At 38.5% G+C, this 6,540-nt stretch overlaps 1 protein-coding gene across 1 annotated transcript in view; it reads right to left on the bottom strand.

Annotated features, from left to right (window-relative positions):
• The window catches only part of PPP1CB (protein phosphatase 1, catalytic subunit, beta isozyme), a 24,583-nt gene extending 18,575 nt beyond the window's left edge, over positions 1–6,008 (bottom strand). The window contains exon 1 of the mRNA XM_010021906.1: positions 5,990–6,008. The gene's annotated coding sequence lies outside the window, so the exon portion shown is untranslated. The remainder of the gene's footprint in view (positions 1–5,989) is intronic.
• Between the last annotated feature and the right edge of the window lie 532 nt (positions 6,009–6,540).

Below are 6,540 nucleotides of genomic sequence, written 5' to 3'. Positions count from 1 at the left end.
TGCCATTCCGGTAGCTTATAATGATCCCTTTCAGACACTGGAAACTTGTTTTGATAGGCACAATTAACTGTCACTATATATAATAAAGCTCCCACCTGAAAGAGCAGAGTCTGAATATCACAGTGGCTGTAATTTTATTGAAAAAATTGTTAATTAAAACATCAAGGTCACACTGAAGCAGCATGCAGCACAGCTAGCTTTTCAGACTCATTTTTCCCCTCTACAAACCGACTTCTTTTAGCTTGTTCTGATATGCAATGAAATTCTCCTCTACTACTATCATAATGTTTCACAACACCAGAATGAAGCCATTTCACATAGACATAAACCAAGAAGTCACATAACTGCACACTTTTCACATCCACTCATCCACTCCAGTTTCAGAGCTCAAACCCAGGGGAGCCCACCATACACAATATTAATGCTACCGTAAGTAGCATAATTAAGACCAAGCACAGAGCCTAAAATTGAGACGGCAGTTCAAGGAGGGCACTGATAACACTTAATATAAGTTTGATTTAATCAGTGTTTCTTAGAACACGAGCCTTTAGCTCCCTTTGAAACTCATGTAGAGGTTTAGATCTGGAAAACTTGCTTTATAGGATTGATGTTAGATTTCTACATTAGAAGACACAGTGAACTTGCAGCTCCTGACTTAAAAATTAACTGCCATAATCAGTATATCCATCATCTTGATGTTTGTTCTTTTCTTCTTGCAGTAGAACCTTAAACGCTGCAAGCCCTTAGCAGACAAACCAACAAACAGGGCAGTAACTTGTTACCACACTCTGGATTCTCGAGATAAATTTCTACAATTATGGTAAGTATGTCATGCTCTGAAGAGAAGGTAACAGACAGGTAATGACTGCAGTTACTTCCAGCCCTTGAGAAGCAGAATACAAATGCGGGCCACTGCAACTTTGCAAAGGCACCCTCCATCTGAACAGTCAGTAGCTCCACACAGAAAACACGTAAGCTCAGTTACATCTGAAGTAGTACAAAGCCTGGAGTTCCATGAGGAATAATCACCAATGATATAGTTACGAGAAAAGTTTTTAACCACACAATCCCCTTATCATCAAGAAGGGCACTAACACGTTGGAAAGATGAGAAGCTACCATGACTCTGGAAGCCTCAGCACTTCACTGGATCTGAAAGGCACTGAAAGGTTCCCCAGCAGTCACACAGAACAGCTGTGCCACAGCTGTGGGCACAAGTACACAAGCAAGACTAAGCACAACTTTCACCAGCTTACACTTAAACCACAACAAGATTTTTGCTCCAGTTTCCTTGACTCAGCTGAGCACTGTGTGGACTGTACACAAAAGCACCTCTCACCACATTCAGTTTTTCAAAAGCCAGATGCCCAAGAACAGATTTAAGAGGTTACGAGAATGAGATCAATAGTGTTAAGTGATGTTTTTCAGACTCATTTATGAATTCCTACAGCTAACCATTCTTAAAACATGCAAGTCATAGCTACATGCGTTGTAACATCTGTAACTCGATGCAAGCTTTTAAAAGTACTGGGTAAAACATCATTTTCAATGGTTATCATTTATCCCGAGCAGAAATAGCATCTCAACAATAGGCATAAATGAATTCTCTTTAAGATACAGATGCTCTAAACAAGCTTTGATTTACATACAAGTCTTCAGTAGGGACAGCAACTCCTGTTGTAATACACAATCCTACATGCATAGTGCTATGCCAGAACAAGCCTTTGCTGCAAGGGGCTTAAAGCAGAGTGACATAGCAGGGAATAAAAAGAATTAAAAGCAACCATAGGCATTGTACTGTTGGGCTATTATTTTAGCACAACAGATCTTATAGTAATCTAATCGATATTAAAATGGTGCCTGCATCTACACAACCTTTGATAAACAACATTAGCAAGTCTATTAACACCAATGAGTAATCCAAAACATGAGCTGCACAGTGGCAGCAAAGAAAAATTTCAGAAAAAATTACTTTTTTTTTTTTTAATCCCTCCAAATTCATGCCAGAGAGTAGCAGATTACGTAAAACAACACCAGAGAGGAAGAAAATAAGTAACACTAAGCGAAGTGGGTCAAGAACTGGTTGTTGGAAGTTCTATGCGCACCATTTTTGCCATATTCTTTCATGAACTGGAGAAAATACATTTAACCTACTCTATCACACTTGTTTCTGGTTTGCCTCTCACTCCAAGTAACCATGCTCCTCATTTTGTGGCATCACTAATAGAAGTTTCTTCAATTACTGAGTCAGCTGTGGTACACACAGCTGCCCTAAGCATTTATACTGTGTTTTCCAATACCACACGTCCTGATTACCAGGCAAAAACCTCACGGTTTCAGCATAACATTAAAACCCAGACAGACTTCTAAGTCTCAAGTAATGGAGACAGCATTATTGCTAAGAAGTAGCTTCCTTTTCCTACACTCTGCTGTTTTGCAGGCATATGCATTTATGTGGCCACACAGTAAACTGCATCCATGAACTGGTCTTTTTTTTCCTAGTACAAAGATACAGCAAAATAAAAATGTAATCTAGATAGTTCCCCAAGCTGGAGAATACATCCACTGTGAACTTGTGCTAGGACAAGTGAAGGAATAAGCAGCTGGTTCTGCTTCTTTTCACTGTAATTCCAGCCCAGCTTACTTCTGAAATTACGGCTTTACACATCTATTTTGCCAGAGTATATCTAAAAAAAACCCCAAACTACAACACAAGACTGCAAGCATGCAATTTTACAAATTGCACACAAGCAATTCCCACAAACTTACACTCCCCCTGACATTCTGTGGAATGTTTAATGATTGGTGATTAACAACTGCGCCATTTAACTATTTATTTCTTGTACTTCAGAGTACTGCGGAGTACTTGATGAATCCTGAACAGCCTCTCAATAGTAGAAGAATGGATTTGGAAGCCAAAGGGCACGTTACCTATGACTTGGAAACAAACAAACAGTCCTTACACTGTTTTTGGAAATAGTATTCTGAAGTTAGCTGCTCTCAGCATTTTTAAAATCCAAGTCACATATTTCCATAGCTTTAAGTCAGGAATCCTACATTGGATTTTAAAAGAGCCTTTCATTTTGGAAAGCAAAACTTTGAGTAGAAGTATTTTGTGTACTCATAATACTTTGTAATTTAAATTGTTCAGCTGTCATCCAGAAGCACCACTCCCTATCTTGCAGCAAAACCCTTGAGTTAAGCCAGCAACACAATTTTTCAAAGTTTCAAAATTGGTGTAACAGAACTAATCTTAGAATGACTCTCATTAATGTGTTATTCTGACAGAAAATAATATAAATGAAGCCCAGCCACAGCTTTGCTCAATTCCACAAAAGCCTATTGCTGAATATGCAGCTCCCCTACATGGTGCACGCAGCAAAGCTCTCCACTCTTCCTAGGGTACTTCACTCAAACTTCCCTCTAAAAATAGAAGATTCAACCTTCTAGGGAGGTTTCTGCTGAAGAACTGTGCTTCTGTATCCAAGTAAAAGTAAAATCTTAATAAATTTGCCTTCACTGAATGTCCTTGATAGTAAGTATTTTGCTGAAGAACACAGCAATTGCTTGTGAACTCATTTTAGCAGTACTTAAACACAAATTCACTGCAGAGTAAGAGACCACCCAAGCCTTTAATTTCTAACCAGGAATAGTACCAAACAATGAAGTGATATTCTTCTACCCAAACCTGAATTTACATTCTAAAAATATATACTATCCAGCAGAATTAACGCGGATGGATAAGGAGCCTCACTAGAAACTAGTATGTGAAGTTGTTTCAGCAGATACCCAACAAGCCCATGAAAACACCTATGTGTCCCTATACCACCTTCACCCACTGTATTTGCTTCTCGTAGACCTGCTTCTTTACACCAAGGTCCCATAAACCAACTGATGGGGCTCTGTCATTCTGTATCATGGACAATTCTAAGAATTGCTGAATTCAAGGCTGAAGGACAAGATCACATTAGTTACCCCTTTCTGTAAGCAAAACACGTAACCCTAATGCTTGTTATTGGTCTGTACTTACTATTTGTTTAATTACACTTGGGCCTAAAACTCAGACAACTAGCCATGCATAAGGTAGAATCCTCTCACTATGCAGCATTAATACACAACAGTAGCAATTCCAGTTCCAGTCCACTTGGAAGGCTAAGCTATCATAAAAGTCTCACAGAACAAAGAATTTCAGCTTATTTATCAAAGTTTTACTTCCTTTTCCTCTAAAGCAGTGCTAATGAAATTCCTAAAATTCAAGGAAGGCAGAGGCAAATTACAGTTACTCAACTCCTGAGAAGTGCCAAGCAGGTAAGTTACTTCAGCTGTAATACAAAAAGCTAAGGTTTAACATGACTTTTGCACCTCTTTAATGTCTCAGGTATTTAACCAATATGGTTATGTGGGATATACAGACAAAAGCTTTATATCAAGTTTGGTGTTAAAAAAAACCAAAAAAAAACAACAAACCACCAACCCCCCCCAACAAACCACAGAAGATGGTGCTGTTAAACTAAGATGTACTACGACAAAACACACAACAGTAGAAGAAGACAGTAAGCAGGTTCCTTTCCATGTTTAAATCATGAACCAGATACATTAGATGCACCTGAGGTTGTCATTAAGCATAGATCTGCTATACAACAGGCCCTGCTCCCTTCAAGTCCAGCATCTGACCTTACTGAGCAGTACTAGCCAAACATAGCAGGCTTGACTTTGCTGTTCTAAACCATATACGGTGGTGGAGTTTTTCTTCCTTTTCCAAGAAGTGACATACCTACATTTGGTGGCCTCTAATGAACATTTAATTGCAACTATCAAGTATTAAAAATCTCCCTTTCTACATTAAATAAAAAGGTCAGAGTTTTTTTTCCTCCCTTTATCCTACAATTTAGCTGTATGGTGAGCAAAACACTGAATGACTCAAGCAACAGCGGTACTGTGTAACATCTACATGAAACAGTTACTGAATCATGAAACCTTCAAGTGTCAAAATAGCCAGACAGAATAAAGGAACACCAGCACACACCACCCAACACTGGGCTCTTGGCCTTCAGAGTGATTTTTCAAGCCAACTATTCGTCATGCACTTATAAAGCTGAAGATGAACTAGCTGATAACTGCACTCCTGCACTAACCCCAAAACAAACAACATTCTTCTTTCTATCCCTTCTCCCCATTTAATACAATACCTGCCCTCCTAGAAACAGATGTAAACTGCCTATTTTCTTTCTCTCTCTAAAGACTATTTCAAAAATACATCCTTTGCAAGAAACTCCTAAATAAGTTCTCCCTGTTTATTTTTCTAATAGAAAATTATCCAGTGATTTCACACCAAACCAGGTAATAACCCTTGTTTATTCAAGGTCCACCTCCATGGTTTTCTTATGTTGTTTCGCAACAGATCATTAAGGTCTATTTTCCTTCTCTACAACGGCCTCTCTTCAGTATCAGTTACGGAGCCTGTGGAACTGCAAGCACTACTACTGTATCATACCACACCAACAGGCTGGCTAGATATTTTAATTAAGACACTAACCAAACAAAAAACCCATTACTGGCTATAAAATATTAGGCCAGTAGCTCTCCAGCATTTAAAACTAGTAAGAAAAATCTCAATTATTTCACGAGCATTTAAAATCCAAATTCCATTTGAAAAAGTGAATATTCAAATTTCTATCTTTATCACAACCTGCAAGACCTCTGAAATCAGAAGAAAATGAAAGTCACAGCTTGCTTACAAGACATCAAATGACATAAGAACACTACACAACCAGCTTTTAAGACAATCAAAAAAATCACACCGAGCTGAACACTGAAGCAATAACCATTCTCTGTGTTTACTCAAAGTTTGACAACTCTCATCTTGGGTAAGCATTTCACAGCTTTCTTGGTGGATCAGTACTGCCAGAACTGGTAGACCTCCCAGCATTACCAAAATTAATTTTGTTTTAGAACAGATCCACATTAAGTTCTACCAAATGAATTTCAATAGTTAATTTTTAGTATATTAGCTAGATTTATGCAAGCAAGGAGTCTTGCCTAAGCAAGGTAAGGGGGGTTTTGTACAGCTATATAAAGTCTTCACAGAAATACAGCTTATGTTTAAGGCTGCTGTATGTTCAGGTTTCTCCAAGAACATCCTTTCTTTCATACTGTAACTCCTTAGTGCTTAACAAGACAGCTACCTACATATTTGAAGGTGCAGAAAGTCCAGTCCAGCTGGGCTGCCTTACACTCAGAAATCTTAACAGACACATACAGCAAAGAAACAGTAAGCCCAACACCCAGACAAAAATATGGCAGTCTTACTTAGCATTATCCACAGCACTTTTTACAAGTAAGGTCACACCTATTCCAGCATCCTTGCTTTGATATAGAGGGAGCTTTTCCACACATTACCAAAGTTTAAATTGGCTTAGAGTCTGGCTTAAATGTAAAACTGGTGTCTCCATTTAGCTCAGCATTTTTGCAAATTTCAGCGTATTTCCCACCGAGGGATCATGATGCTCCTAGATGGGGTAAAACACAACAGAACAGAAGG

This window comes from Nestor notabilis, unplaced genomic scaffold, assembly GCF_000696875.1.
Source record: "Nestor notabilis isolate BGI_N333 unplaced genomic scaffold, ASM69687v1 scaffold16579, whole genome shotgun sequence".
NCBI classification, from domain to species: domain Eukaryota; kingdom Metazoa; phylum Chordata; class Aves; order Psittaciformes; family Psittacidae; genus Nestor; species Nestor notabilis.
The sequence above is the reverse complement of the archived record's forward strand: the minus strand, read 5'-3'. Positions and strand labels throughout refer to the sequence as shown.